Genomic DNA, 14,834 nt, shown 5'->3' with positions numbered 1-14,834 from the left:
AGTGCCCCGTTGTCCCGAGCGCCATAATTCACCTGTCTCGAAGGCGGGCGAGCCAGGCGCGCCAGGCGCCGCGGTCACCACCCCCACGATGGGGGAAAACCGCAAAGTAAACACTGAGGGGGAGGACACGGGGGATAGCTGTCCCACCCCTCCCACGGCTGAAGAGTGCGCTTCAGCCTGTAATTCAGTGGAGAGAGAGAGAGAGAGGGAGGGAGCAAGAGAGAGAGACAGAGACAGAGAAGAGGAAGGGAGGGAGAGAGAGAGCGAGAAGAGAAAAGAGAGATACATTAAAGCAGATAAGTAGACCAATGAAATAATAGTTTATTCACGCCCTCCCTTTGCTCCTTCTCTCCGGAACAAAAACCGAAGCTAATCATTGACTCAGACTGCAAACTCGATTCATCTCCTTCATCATCTAAGACAGATATGAATAAGAAATAAATCTTATTCATTTGGCGCTTAGACATAAGAACATCAGAAAACAGAACGAATTTTGTAGTAAATAATCCTTAAAGAATTCATTCTTTTGGCATTGTTTCATTCCAGTTCTTTCCTTTTCTCTGATTTTCGTAAAAGCAACCCGCTCGAAAGTGTCGTCTGCTCTCTGGGAGACAAAAGTGAAGCGTAAACCGTAATTGTTCTCTCTCAAATGTTTATATTTTCATTGATTTTTTACTGCGTTTCATCTATATACAAAATGCGTGAGATATGTTGAATGAATTTGATTTTTGTAATTTTGCAAAATATGATTTCCGTGTCTTGTAATAACCTTTGTGACTTCACAGATATTTATTGGCGGGGCTTCGTAGTAGTAACAATAAGAGGCAAACAGAGTGGGAGGGAAGGGAAAGAGAGAGAGAGTAAAATCTCTAAGAAAGTTTGCCTCTCAAGCCATGTCGCTTACCACCTCAAACGCGGATCCAGAGGCACTTTTCGAGGCTCAGCAAATCTGATGGTGGAAATGCAAGGCTTCGTGTAGGCCTAGAGCCAAATTTCGGGGATACTTTATTACATCTCATTCACATCCGGGTTACTGGCCGGCCAATCCTTTCTCAAGGGCGCCATGCAGATATCCCCACGCGGGCAGGGCCACCATCCTGCTGGAGAAGGCAGGTGGAAATGCAAGGCTTCGTGTAGGCCTAGAGCCAAACTTCGGGGATACTTTATTACATCTCATTCACATCCGGGTTATTGGCCGGCCAATCCTTTCTCAAGGGCGCCATGCAGATTTCCCCACGCGGGCAGGGCCACCATCCTGCTGGAGAAGGCAGGTGGAAATGCAAGGCTTCGTGTAGGCCTAGAGCCAAACTTCGGGGATACTTTATTACATCTCATTCACATCCGGGTTATTGGCCGGCCAATCCTTTCTCAAGGGCGCCATGCAGATTTCCCCACATGGGCAGGGCCACCATCCTGCTGGAGAAGGCAGGCCAGTTAGAGAACCTGGGGGATTTCCCGTGCGATGCCCCGCGGGGTTCGAGGGTCGCTGCTTCCGCCGGTCACTCGCCCTCGGCTGCAGGCTGCGTCGCAGGCACCGCACCTGACCAAGGCCTGAGAGCCAGTCCTTCTCGCTGCAGGCAAGCCATTCCAGGTCAAGGGCAACCCTGCGATCTCTCTGTGCCTTCGACCTGTGAGAAATCGAAATTTGGAGTCTCCTGGTCAAATTTGAGCCTAACCTAACCTACCCTAACCTAACCTAACCTAACATAACCTAACCTAACCAAATTGCAGGTAATGTAACCTATCCTGGATTAAACTGATTTACGATCAAGTTTATGTGAGAAAACGAAATTTGGAGTCTCCTGATCAAATTTGAGCCTAACCTAACCTAACCTAAACTAACCTAACGTAACCTAACCTAACCTCACCAAATTGCAGGTAATGTAACCTATCCTGGATTAAACTGATTTACGATCAAGTTTATGTGAGAAAACGAAATTTGGAGTCTCCTGGTCAAATTTGAGCCTAACCTAACCTAACCTAACCTAACCTAACCTCACCAAATTGCAGGTAATGTAACCTATCCTGGAATAAACTGATTTACGATCAAGTTTATGTGAGAAAACGAAATTTGAAGTCTCCTGGTCAAATTTGAGCCTAACCTAACCTAATCTAACCTAACCTAACCTAACCTAATCTAAGCTAACATAACCTAACCTCACCAAATTGCAGGTAATGTAACCTATCATAGATTAAACTGATTTACGATCAAGTTAATGTGAGAAAACGAAATTTGGAGTCTCCTGGTCAAATTTGAGCCTAACCTAACCTAACCTAACCTAACCTAACCTAACCTCACCAAATTGCAGGTAATGTAACCTATCCTGGATTAAACTGATTTACGATCAAGTTTATGTGAGAAAACGAAATTTGGAGTCTCCTGGTCAAATTTGAGCCTAACCTAACCTAACCTAACCTAACCTAACCTAACCTAACGTAACCTAACCTAACCTCACCAAATTGCAGGTAATGTAACCTATCCTGGATTAAACTGATTTACGATCGTTTATGTGAGAAAACGAAATTTGGAGTCTCCTGGTCAAATTTGAGCCTAACCTAACCTAACCTAACCTAACCTCACCAAATTGCAGGTAATGTAACCTATCCTGGATTAAACTGATTTACGATCAAGTTTATGTGAGAAAACGAAATTTGGAGTCTCCTGGTCAAATTTGAGCCTAACCTAACCTAACCTAACCTAACCTAACCTAACCTAACCTAACCTAACCTCACCAAATTGAAGGTAATGTAACCTATCCTGGATTAAACTGATTTACGATCAAGTTTATGTGAGAAAACGAAATTTGGAGTCTCCTGGTCAAATTTGAGCCTAACCTAACCTAATCTAACCTAACCTAACGTAACCTAACCTCACCTCACCAAATTGCAAGTAATGTAGCTTATCCTGGATTAAACTGATTTACGATCAAGTTTATGTGAGAAAACGAAATTTGGAGTCTCCTGGTCAAATTTGAGCCTAACCTAACCTAACCTAACCTAACCTCACCAAATTGCAGGTAATGTAACATATCCTGGATTAAACTGATTTACGATCAAGTTTATGTGAGAAAACGAAATTTGGAGTCTCCTGGTCATATTTGAGCCTAACCTCACCTAACCTAACCTAACCTAACCTAACCTAACCTAACGTAATCTAACCTAACCTCACCAAATTGCAGGTAATGTAACCTATCCTGGAATAAACTAATTTACGATCAAGTTTATGTGATAAAACGAAATTTGGAGTCTCCTGGTCAAATTTGAGCCTAACCTAACCTAACCTAACCTAACCTAACGTAACCTAACCTAACCTCACCAAATTGCAGGTAATGTAACCTATCACAGAGTAAACTGATTTACGATCAAGTTTATGTGAGAAAACGAAATTTGGAGTCTCCTGGTCAAATTTGAGCCTAACCTAACCTAACCTAACCTAACCTAACGTAACCTAACCTAACCTCACCAAATTGCAGGTAATGTAACCTATCCTGGATTAAACTGATTTACGATCAAGTTTATGTGACAAAACGAAATTTGGAGTCTCCTGGTCAAATTTGAGCCTAACCTAACCTAACCTAACCTAACCTAACCTAACCTAACCTAACGTAACCTAACCTAACCTTACCAAATTGCAGGTAATGTAACCAATCCTGAATTAAACTGATTTACAATCAAGTTTATGTGAGAAAACGGAATTTGGAGTCTCCTGGTCAAATTTGAGCCTAACCTAACCTAACCTAACCTAACCTAACCTAACCTAACCTTACCTTACCTTACCAAATTGCAGGTAATGTGACCTATCCTGGATTAAACTGATTTACGATCAAATTTATGTGAGAAAACGAAATTTGGAGTCTCCTGGTCAAATTTGAGCCTAACCTAACCTAACCTAACCTAATCTAACCTAACCTAACCTAACGTAACCTAATCTAACCTCACCTAATTGCAGGTAATGTAACCTATCCTGGATTAAACTGATTTACGATCACGTTTATGTGAGAAAACGAAATTTCGAGTCTCCTGGTCAAATTTGAGCCTAACCTAACCTAACCTAACCTAACCTAACCTAACCTAACCTCAGCAAATTGCAGACAATGTAACCTATCCTGGATTAAACTGACTTACGATCAAGTTTATGTGAGAAAACGAAATTTGGAGTCTCCTGGTCAAATTTGAGCCTAACCTAACCTAACCTAACCAAATCTAACCTAACCTAACGTAACCTAACCTAACCTCACCAAATTGCAGGTAATGTAACCTATCCTGGATTAAACTGATTTACGATCAAGTTCATGTGAGAAAACGAAATTTGGAGTCTCCTGGTCAAATTTGAGCCTAACCTAACCTAACCTAACATAACCTTACCAAATTGCAGGGAATGTAACCTATCCTGGATTAAACTGATTTACGATCAAGTTTCTGTGACAAAACGAAATTTGGAGTCTCCTTGTCAAATTTGAGCCTAACCTAACCTAATCTAACCTAACCTAACCTAACGTAACCTAACCTAACCTCACCAAACTGCAGGTAATGTAACCTATCCTGGATTAAACTGATTTACGATCAAGTTTATGTGACAAAACGAAATTTGGAATCCCCTGGTCAAATTTGAGCCTAACCTAACCTAACCTAACCTAACCTAACCTCACCAAATTGCAGGTAATGTAACCTATCCTGGATTAAACTGATTTACGATCAAGTTTATGTGAGAAAACGAAATTTGGAGTATCCTGGTCAAATTTGAGCCTAACCTAACCTAACCTAACCTAACCTAACCTAACGTAACGTAACCTAACCTCACCAAATTGCAGGTAATGTAACCTATCCTGGATTAAACTGATTTACGATCAAGTTTATGTGAGAAAACGAAATTTGGAGTCTCCTGGTCAAATTTCAGCCTAACCTAACCTAACGTAACCTAACCTCACCTCACCAAATTGCAAGTAATGTAGCCTATCCTGGATTAAACTGATTTACGATCAAGTTTATGTGAGAAAACGAAATTTGGAGTCTCCTGGTCAAATTTGAGCCTAACCTAACCTGACCTAACGTAACCTAACCTAACCTCACCAAATTGCAGGTAATGTAACCTATCCTGGATTAAACTGATTTACGATCAAGTTTATGTGAGAAAACGAAATTTGGAGTCTCCTGGTCAAATTTGAGCCTAACCTAACCTAACCTAACCTAACCTAACCTGACTTAACGTAACCTAACCTAACCTCACCAAATTGCAGGTAATGTAACCTATACTGGATTAAACTGATTTACGATCGTTTATGTGAGAAAACGAAATTTGGAGTCTCCTGGTCAAATTTGAGCCTAACCTAACCTAACCTAACCTCACCAAATTGCAGGTAATGTAACCTATCCTGGATTAAACTGATTTACGATCAAGTTTATGTGAGAAAACGAAATTTAGAGTCTCCTGGTCAAATTTGAGCCTAACCTAACCTAACCTAACCTAATCTAACCTAACGTAACCTAACCTAACCTCACCAAATTGAAGGTAATGTAACCAATCCTGAATTAAACTAATTTACAATCAAGTTTATGTGAGAAAACGAAATTTGGAGTCTCCTGGTCAAATTTGAGCCTAACCTAACCTAACCTAACCTAACCTAACCTAACCTAACCTTACCAAATTGCAGGTAATGTAACCTATCCTGGATTAAACTGATTTACGATCAAATTTATGTGAGAAAACGAAATTTGGAGTCTCCTGGTCAAATTTGAGCCTAACCTAACCTAACCTAACCTAATCTAACCTAACCTAACCTAACCTAACCTAATCTAACCTCACCTAATTGCAGGTAATGTAACCTATCCTGCATTAAACTGATTTACGATCACGTTTATGTGAGAAAACGAAATTTGGAGTCTCCTGGTCAAATTTGAGCCTAACCTAACCTAACCTAACCTAACCTAACCTAACCTCAGCAAATTGCAGGCAATGTAACCTATCCTGGATTAAACTGATTTACGGTCAATTTTATGTGAGAAAACGAAATTTGGAGTCTCCTGGTCAAATTTGAGCCTAACCTAACCTAACCTAACCAAATCTAACCTAACCTAACCTAACGTAACCTAACCTAACCTCACCAAATTGCAGGTAATGTAACCTATCCTGGATTAAACTGATTTACGATCAAGTTCATGTGAGAAAACGAAATTTGGAGTCTCCTGGTCAAATTTGAGCCTAACCTAACCTAACCTAACCTAACAATGAAAATGAACAATAATGATGATAATGACAATAATGGCAATGATGGTGTTAATGGTTATAATGATGATGATGATGTGATGATAATAGTGGGAAAAAATATCGCATCATAAAAATATTAAAGCGGAAATAAAGAGAAAAAAAATACTGCACGTACGTAAACATCCACACAGACATACACAAACACATCTATGTATAAACATTTCATTTTCCATTCCGAGACACAAAACTCTAAGTAATACCCTCCGTGTTTCACGCATACAATTGAATTCATTCCTCCGCCGAGTGCCAAGTACTGTGTTAGTGACCGTTGGAGCTGAGTGCCCCGTTGTCCCGAGCGCCATAATTCACCTGTCACGAGGCGGGCGAGCCAGGCGCGCCAGGCGCCGCGGTCACCACCCCCACGATGGGGGAAAACCGCAAAGTAAACACTGAGGGGGAAGACTCGCGGGATAGCTGTCCCACCCCTCCCCGGGCTGAAGAGTGCGCTTCAGCCTGTAATTCAGTGGACAGGACCGCTGAACCCATCGCCATGCAAGAGGCACAAAATGATGGTGATGCCCAGGTGGGTGACGCCGCTGCTGACCAAGGAGGTGACGGCTTCACGTTAGTGGGCCAGAAAAAGAGAAAGAAAAGAGAGCCCAATAACGCCAGCAAGACACCACTCGCACCGAGGAAAGACTACGTCCGTCTCGCCTTCCCTGAAGGCACCACGAAAAAAGAAAAGATGAAATGGCTACAGGACCTTGGCAACCCCTCTTCGAACCTGAGGGGTAAACCCATTGACCTTGTGAGAGGGGACACGCTCTCCTCGCCATATATCTATGTCGCCCGCTCCCAGCAGAGCTATATAGAAAACCTTACCGGGGGACTTATTGGAGGTATTACCTTCAAATCATGCGATGAAAAGAAGAAATCGGGAAAATATGACGAATACCTCGTCACACATTATAACAAGGACCTTGACCTTGATAATGCATATGCACTCGATGGAGTCCACAAGGCCATTCGAGTGTACAAGGATGGCCAACCATTAAACCGAATCCGCATCGTATGGAAAGGAGAGCAACCCCCTCCAAGTACATACAATTTCTTCGGAAAATACATGCCCACCAGCCACGTGCGGCCGTGGAGGGCATCCCCCGTCATATGCTACAACTGCATGGGAAGCGGCCATGTAGCTAAGTATTGCAAGGATAAGGCACGCTGCGCAGCATGTGGCGAGCAACACAGTGCCAAGGAGTGTCCTCGCAGTGCTGCAGGGCGAGAGCCTGCTGCAGATGCACCGAGCTTCGTCCCATCCTGCTTCAGGTGTGGGAAGGCAGGTGTCACTGCCTGGCACTGGGGGTGCACAGCCCTCCCTGCTCTGGCACCTCCCCCCCCTCCTCCTGTGGCCGCAGCACCGACCGCGAGTGCCCAGCGCGGCCCTCCCTGCCCTGGCCCCTCCCCCCCACCCCCTGTGGCCCCGGCACCGGCCGCGAGTGACCAGCGCGGCCCTCCTAACCCAACCCGCGGCCAGCGTGCCGGGGGAGTGCCCAGCCGTGCCGTGTGTGACGTCACCAGCCGCAGAGACTTCCCGGGGCTGTCGGCGAGTGGGGATGCAGAGGTAGCCGAACTACGCGACACGGTTGCGTTGTTGAAGGAGCAGGTTGACAAGATGATGCTAATCATCACAGAGCTCAAGACCGCGACCCCCCTCCCCCCCCAGGCGCCCGCCGAGGCGGCCGTCCCTCACCCTCGGGCAGGGATGACCGCAGGCCTGGCCGGAGAATCCCCCGCAAAACCATGTGGAAGAAGTGACGTCACGCCAGCTGACCATAGTGACATAAATGTGCAGGAGCTTTTAAAGGAAATCAAAGCTCTGAGACAAGAAAACAATAACTTGAGACAGGACAAGGAAAAAATGAACAGGGACTGTCATTGCCGAGATACTAGTGCTGCTATTAGTGTTAAAGAAACGAGCGAGCAGATACGATGTCATGACATCAGTGCTGATAACCAGAGTGGGCGTGTCAGCGCTGACAGCAGCGACGAACACTACCACGATCCCTGCGGTACCGAGTCAGACGAGGAGTCCAGTGACGTCACCAGCCCCCCAGGTACACCCGGCACAACAACCGAGGGGACTGTGCTAAGAAGTGGGACAAAGCTAAGACCTAATATTTGACATGGTTAAAAGTACTTTTAAGCTTAGGACAATCATCTGTAATAGAATGTACATTATTCATGAAGTTATATGTTTCTTATGTGAACCTAAATTCCGTAATATCAATGGATATAAGCGCATGAAGTACAGATTACATAATAATACACTACTCACATATGGATAGACACACAATTAAATTTATATCATGGAATATGCGTAGTATTAAACCTAGGCTGAGTGACCTAGAGTTTTATATTCGTAAATATAATATTGATGTGATTTGCGTGCAAGAACCTTTTGCTGCTGCTGCTAAAATGAAAATTGCACCTTCAATTAAGGGATATCATTCTCATGTGAATACAGCCATGACTGGATTGTTGACATATGTGAAGGTAACATTGCCACATAAATTAGTTAAAAAATCCGAGAACACTGATGTTCAATTTCATCATTTAAAAATTCAGACTGCCTCTGGGTATTTTTCACTATATAATATATATGCCAGATCGTCAAAATTTCTGGCTGTTTCTTTACCCAATTTTCACAACCAAGGCACGTTATGCATGGGCGACCTTAATGCAAGGCACCCACACTTTGGAGACAGCCAGCGTAATAGTAATGGGGAAGAATTCAAACATTTCATTAATAGTAGATTACTAACAGTATATGACACAGAAATAGAAACTCATTTGGGAGGTGGCAGGTTAGATTACGTATTTGGCAAAAATCTAGTTCATGGTAATGTCTGTACTTCACTGGTACGAGAATTAGTTAGTGACCACTTTGCAATCCGAACTGACTATACTGTTGACAGCAACTCAGCCCCTAAAACACCTAGGCTTAGAATAATCATCCCACCGGGCCTGGAGCATCACTTCAAGGCACGTGTCTTTGATTGGTACAACACATATGAAGTAACAACAGTTGAAAATTTCTCTCAGGATTTAATCAAAGTTGTCACTGACTACTATAACACATGGGTCTGTTCACGAAAATTCTCGAAGAAAAAGAGCCCCCAAGCCCCCCATGCTCCGAGGTGGATCAATGACCCAATTCTAGCCAAGGAACATCAACGAGTTCAGGAGCTTGCCAATTGCTATAAAGATAACAAGACATCATACAATCTTATTCAGTTTCTTAAAGCCAATAAAGAATTCAGAGAACTAAAAACTGAGATTCGCAGTAAACACTGGGAACAATTTTTGCAAAGCATCAATAGTCAAACTTCCATGGCTGATGTATGGAGAAAGATTAATAGGCTGACAGGTAAAGCTCCCACAACACCGCAGTTTCACAGCCCACAAGAACAGGCTAATATGCTACTGAAGCAGTGGGCTGAAAACTCTCAGCTGAGCTCACTTCCACAAGGGATAAAAGACCATCTCGACAAGTCAAAAATAGATAGGAAATTCAATATAGCAGTAGCCTGTGCTGCTATTGACCCATCCGACTTTGCCGAAATAACCGAGTGGGAACTGAGAAATGCCCTTGTGAAAGGCAAGGCAACAGCCCCTGGCGAGGATGGCATTACTTACAGTGTTCTTCGCCTCATTGCGCAGGTGCCAGGCAACCCACTCTTACACCTGTATAGACTCAGCCTATCACAAGGAATCCTCCCAAGCTCCTGGACTAAAAGTTTAATCATCCCTATACCCAAATCCAACACTGACAAATACAGACCAATTTCCTTGACCTCCTGTCTGTGCAAAGTACTTGAGAGAATAATTCTGAACAGACTCATGTACCGTATACATGCTAAGTTATCCCCCAGACTGTATGGATTTCTCCCAGGACGTAGCAGTCAGCATTGTTTTGCAGAATACTTAACAAACTCAATACCAGGCATGCAAACCGTATTTCTTGATCTTCAATCTGCCTTTGATATTGCAAACAGAGAAATGATCCTTGAGCAACTAGCTAGCTTTGGTATTCAGGGAAAACTGTTAACATGGATTCAAATGTATCTATCCAATCGATCGGCTCAGGTTTTCTTCAGGGGTGTTAAGAGTACTCATGCAAAAGTGTTTGAACTCGGCACACCTCAGGGAGGCGTACTTAGTCCCATGCTATTTAACATCCTAATGCATAGATTACTAGGCGATATACCACTTGAGGGCAGTGACTCCATTATTTGCTATGCCGATGATATTTGCATTAAATCCTCATCCGAGGAGAGAATGCAACAGATCCTTGATGTGCTTTCAGCAAGGGCTACAGAGTGTGGCTTGATAATATCGACTGAAAAAACCAAGGCACTTAACCCTAAAACAATCCCTCTGCCAAGGTTTCACATCAATGACGTTGAGCTAGATCTCTGTCACCAATACAAATATCTCGGGGTGGCTGTTAATGATGCAGAGTTCATACAAAACCTGAAGAAAAGGCTGTGGGAACGTCTGAAGCCACTTAGGACACTTGTCGGCAAAGACCATGGTATTAATGTCAATATTGCTAGACTCTTTTACCTGTCATACATACGGTCGGTCATAGATTATCATGCATTGCACCTAGTATTATACAAGGAATCAGAGTTGGCTAGTTTAGAAATTGTACAAAATGAGGCCATGAGGCTTATTCTCGGCGCCCCTAAGACAACGAGGATTGTGAATATGAGATCAGAACTTAATTTGCCGTCTGTCTATGAAAGAATATTATACATAAACACCACATTTAGCGTCAAAGCAATAAGAGAACCCCTCTATTGTACAGAGTTCCAAAGACAACTAAAACATAGAATAGTGGAGCTAACTTTGAATCGCAACATCGATTCAAATTCAAATCCATGGCAACAAGTAACATGTAAGCACTTGTCTCAACTGAACATATCCATAACTAAGACCCTACATGGACGTTCTGCTCCACCGTGGAAAATGTCGGACCTAAGTGTATTTTATACGACTGCCCCCAAAAAAGACAGTGTCCCCCCTGCTGTACTTAAGCAGTATGCTTTAGCAATTATCAATGAGCACCTTGAAACTATGCCCAATGCGTATGAATGCTACACTGATGGATCCTTGCAGTCTTGGAGTAGAGCAGGATGCGCTTTTGTCGTATATCAAAACAATATTTTGCAGCACCAGGATTGTAGGCGGGTTCATGACTGGGCTAGCACTACGCAAACTGAGTTGGCAGGAATGCTCATAGCCACCGAATTTCTATTAAGTCAAGGCTCAGGAGTCATTTTCTGCGACTCACAGAGTGCTCTCCAGGCATTGAACACACTAGACAAAGGTGCAGGAAATATTGCAAATGACATAAGGATAAATGTGTATCGTGCAAAAGAACGAGGCCATGATATACGTTTTGTGTGGATACCATCGCATGTTGGAATCCCCAGGCATGATCATGCTGACCGCCTAGCAAAATCAGCATGTGACAAGCAAAGTGTTGATATAGATCTTGGAGTACCTCTTGCTAGGATTTCACACACAATTAAAACTTCCTTCAAAGAGGACTTGTCTGACTTGATTAATTCTCAACGGCCTGAAAGCTGTAGCATAAAGCACTATGGCAGGTTTATGCAAGATGTTTTCATCTATGGTTTATACAAAACAAGAACAAGACAGTGTGATATTGTGACCGCAAGAATCAGGCTGGGATATAGATTGTACTGGCAGGTCAGTACAGCCTGTAATGTTGAAGAAACGAAGTGTAAATTATGCAATGAAGAATATAAGCGAACACTTGTACATTATATCTCAGAGTGCCATGTAATACAGCCTTTCAGACCACCTAGCATCATGAGGTATGGAGAACTATGTAACTACTTCATATCATCTGATGTCTTGGAAGATATAATTATGTTATATCCTAAATTTGGAATGTAGTATCACATGACCACATATCAAATGTTACATTGCCTTTCCACGCCCAAGCCGTATGCCGGCTTGATAGATGAGTAGATAAATTACTGATCGTTCTTTTCCTTTAAATGATATATTTTACACCGTAATAATTTTATGATATAGATTTATTCTGTAATACTATTATATAATGCTTTGACCATGTATCAAATGTACTACAGCTTGCCCACGCCTGTGCAGTTAGCCAGGGTGGTAAATAAAGGACTAAACTAAACTAAAACATTTCCATGTGGCAGTACACTCCGTGACCTCACACGAAGAAGTCGTGTGGTGCCCTGCTCCGGTGCCCTCGCCCCTTACACATGGATCTCTGGTGTCATGTACGAGGAAATTGTTCATGAATCTTTAGGTGCGCATATATCTCGCAATTGAATCGCCATGAGAGTAGTGATGTGAACATGGTTATGTTTTAATTGTTTTAAATTCATTTGAATTCATTCCTCCGCCGAGTGCCAAGTACTGTGTTCGTGACCGTTGGAACTGAGTGCCCCGTTGTCCCGAGCGCCATAATTCACCTGTCTCGAAGGCGGGCGAGCCAGGCGCGCCAGGCGCCGCGGTCACCACCCCCACGATGGGGGAAAACCGCAAAGTAAACACTGAGGGGGAGGACACGGGGGATAGCTGTCCCACCCCTCCCACGGCTGAAGAGTGCGCTTCAGCCTGTAATTCAGTGGAGAGAGAGAGAGAGAGGGAGGGAGCAAGAGAGAGAGACAGAGACAGAGAAGAGGAAGGGAGGGAGAGAGAGAGAGAGAAGAGAAAAGAGAGATACATTAAAACAGATAAGTAGACCAATGAAATAATAGTTTATTCACGCCCTCCCTTTGCTCCTTCTCTCCGGAACAAAAATCGAAGCAAGTCATCGACTCAGACTGCAAACTCGATTCATCTCCTTCATCATCTAAGACAGATATGAATAAGAAATGAATCTTTTTCATTTGGCGCTTAGACATAAGAACATCAGAAAACATAACGAATTTTGTAGTAAATAATCCTCAAAGAATTCATTCTTTTGGCATTGTTCCATTCTAATTCTTTCCTTTTCTCTGATTTTCGTAAAAGCAACCCGCTCGAAAGTGTCGTCTGCTCTCTGGGAGACAAAAGCGAAGCGCAAACCGTAATTGTTCTTTCTCAAATGTTTATATTTTCATTGATTTTTTACTTCGTTTCATTTATGTACAAAATGCGTGATATATGTTGAATGAATTTGATTTCTGTCATTTTGCCAAATATGATTTCCGTGTTTTGTAATAACCTTTGTGACTTCATAGATATTTATTGGCGGGGCTTCGTAGTAGTAACAATAAGAGGCAAACAGAGTGGGAGGGAAGGGAAAGAGAGAGAGAGTAAAATCTCTAAGAAAGTTTGCCTCTCAAGCCATGTCGCTTACCACCTCAAACGCGGATCCAGAGGCACTTTTCGAGGCTCAGCAAATCTGATGGTGGAAATGCAAGGCTTCGTGTAGGCCTAGAGCCAAATTTCGGGGATACTTTATTACATCTCATTCACATCCGGGTTACTGGCCGGCCAATCCTTTCTCAAGGGCGCCATGCAGATATCCCCACGCGGGCAGGGCCACCATCCTGCTGGAGAAGGCAGGTGGAAATGCAAGGCTTCGTGTAGGCCTAGAGCCAAACTTCGGGGATACTTTATTACATCTCATTCACATCCGGGTTATTGGCCGGCCAATCCTTTCTCAAGGGCGCCATGCAGATTTCCCCACGCGGGCAGGGCCACCATCCTGCTGGAGAAGGCAGGTGGAAATGCAAGGCTTCGTGTAGGCCTAGAGCCAAACTTCGGGGATACTTTATTACATCTCATTCACATCCGGGTTATTGGCCGGCCAATCCTTTCTCAAGGGCGCCATGCAGATTTCCCCACATGGGCAGGGCCACCATCCTGCTGGAGAAGGCAGGCCAGTTAGAGAACCTGGGGGATTTCCCGTGCGATGCCCCGCGGGGTTCGAGGGTCGCTGCTTCCGCCGGTCACTCGCCCTCGGCTGCAGGCTGCGTCGCAGGCACCGCACCTGACCAAGGCCTGAGAGCCAGTCCTTCTCGCTGCAGGCAAGCCATTCCAGGTCAAGGGCAACCCTGCGATCTCTCTGTGCCTTCGACCTGTGAGAAATCGAAATTTGGAGTCTCCTGGTCAAATTTGAGCCTAACCTAACCTACCCTAACCTAACCTAACCTAACATAACCTAACCTAACCAAATTGCAGGTAATGTAACCTATCCTGGATTAAACTGATTTACGATCAAGTTTATGTGAGAAAACGAAATTTGGAGTCTCCTGATCAAATTTGAGCCTAACCTAACCTAACCTAAACTAACCTAACGTAACCTAACCTAACCTCACCAAATTGCAGGTAATGTAACCTATCCTGGATTAAACTGATTTACGATCAAGTTTATGTGAGAAAACGAAATTTGGAGTCTCCTGGTCAAATTTGAGCCTAACCTAACCTAACCTAACCTAACCTAACCTCACCAAATTGCAGGTAATGTAACCTATCCTGGAATAAACTGATTTACGATCAAGTTTATGTGAGAAAACGAAATTTGAAGTCTCCTGGTCAAATTTGAGCCTAACCTAACCTAATCTAACCT

The sequence above is a fragment of the Penaeus vannamei genome, chromosome 11 (genome assembly GCF_042767895.1).
Source record: "Penaeus vannamei isolate JL-2024 chromosome 11, ASM4276789v1, whole genome shotgun sequence".
Taxonomy (NCBI): domain Eukaryota; kingdom Metazoa; phylum Arthropoda; class Malacostraca; order Decapoda; family Penaeidae; genus Penaeus; species Penaeus vannamei.
Note: the sequence above shows the minus strand (reverse complement) of the source record.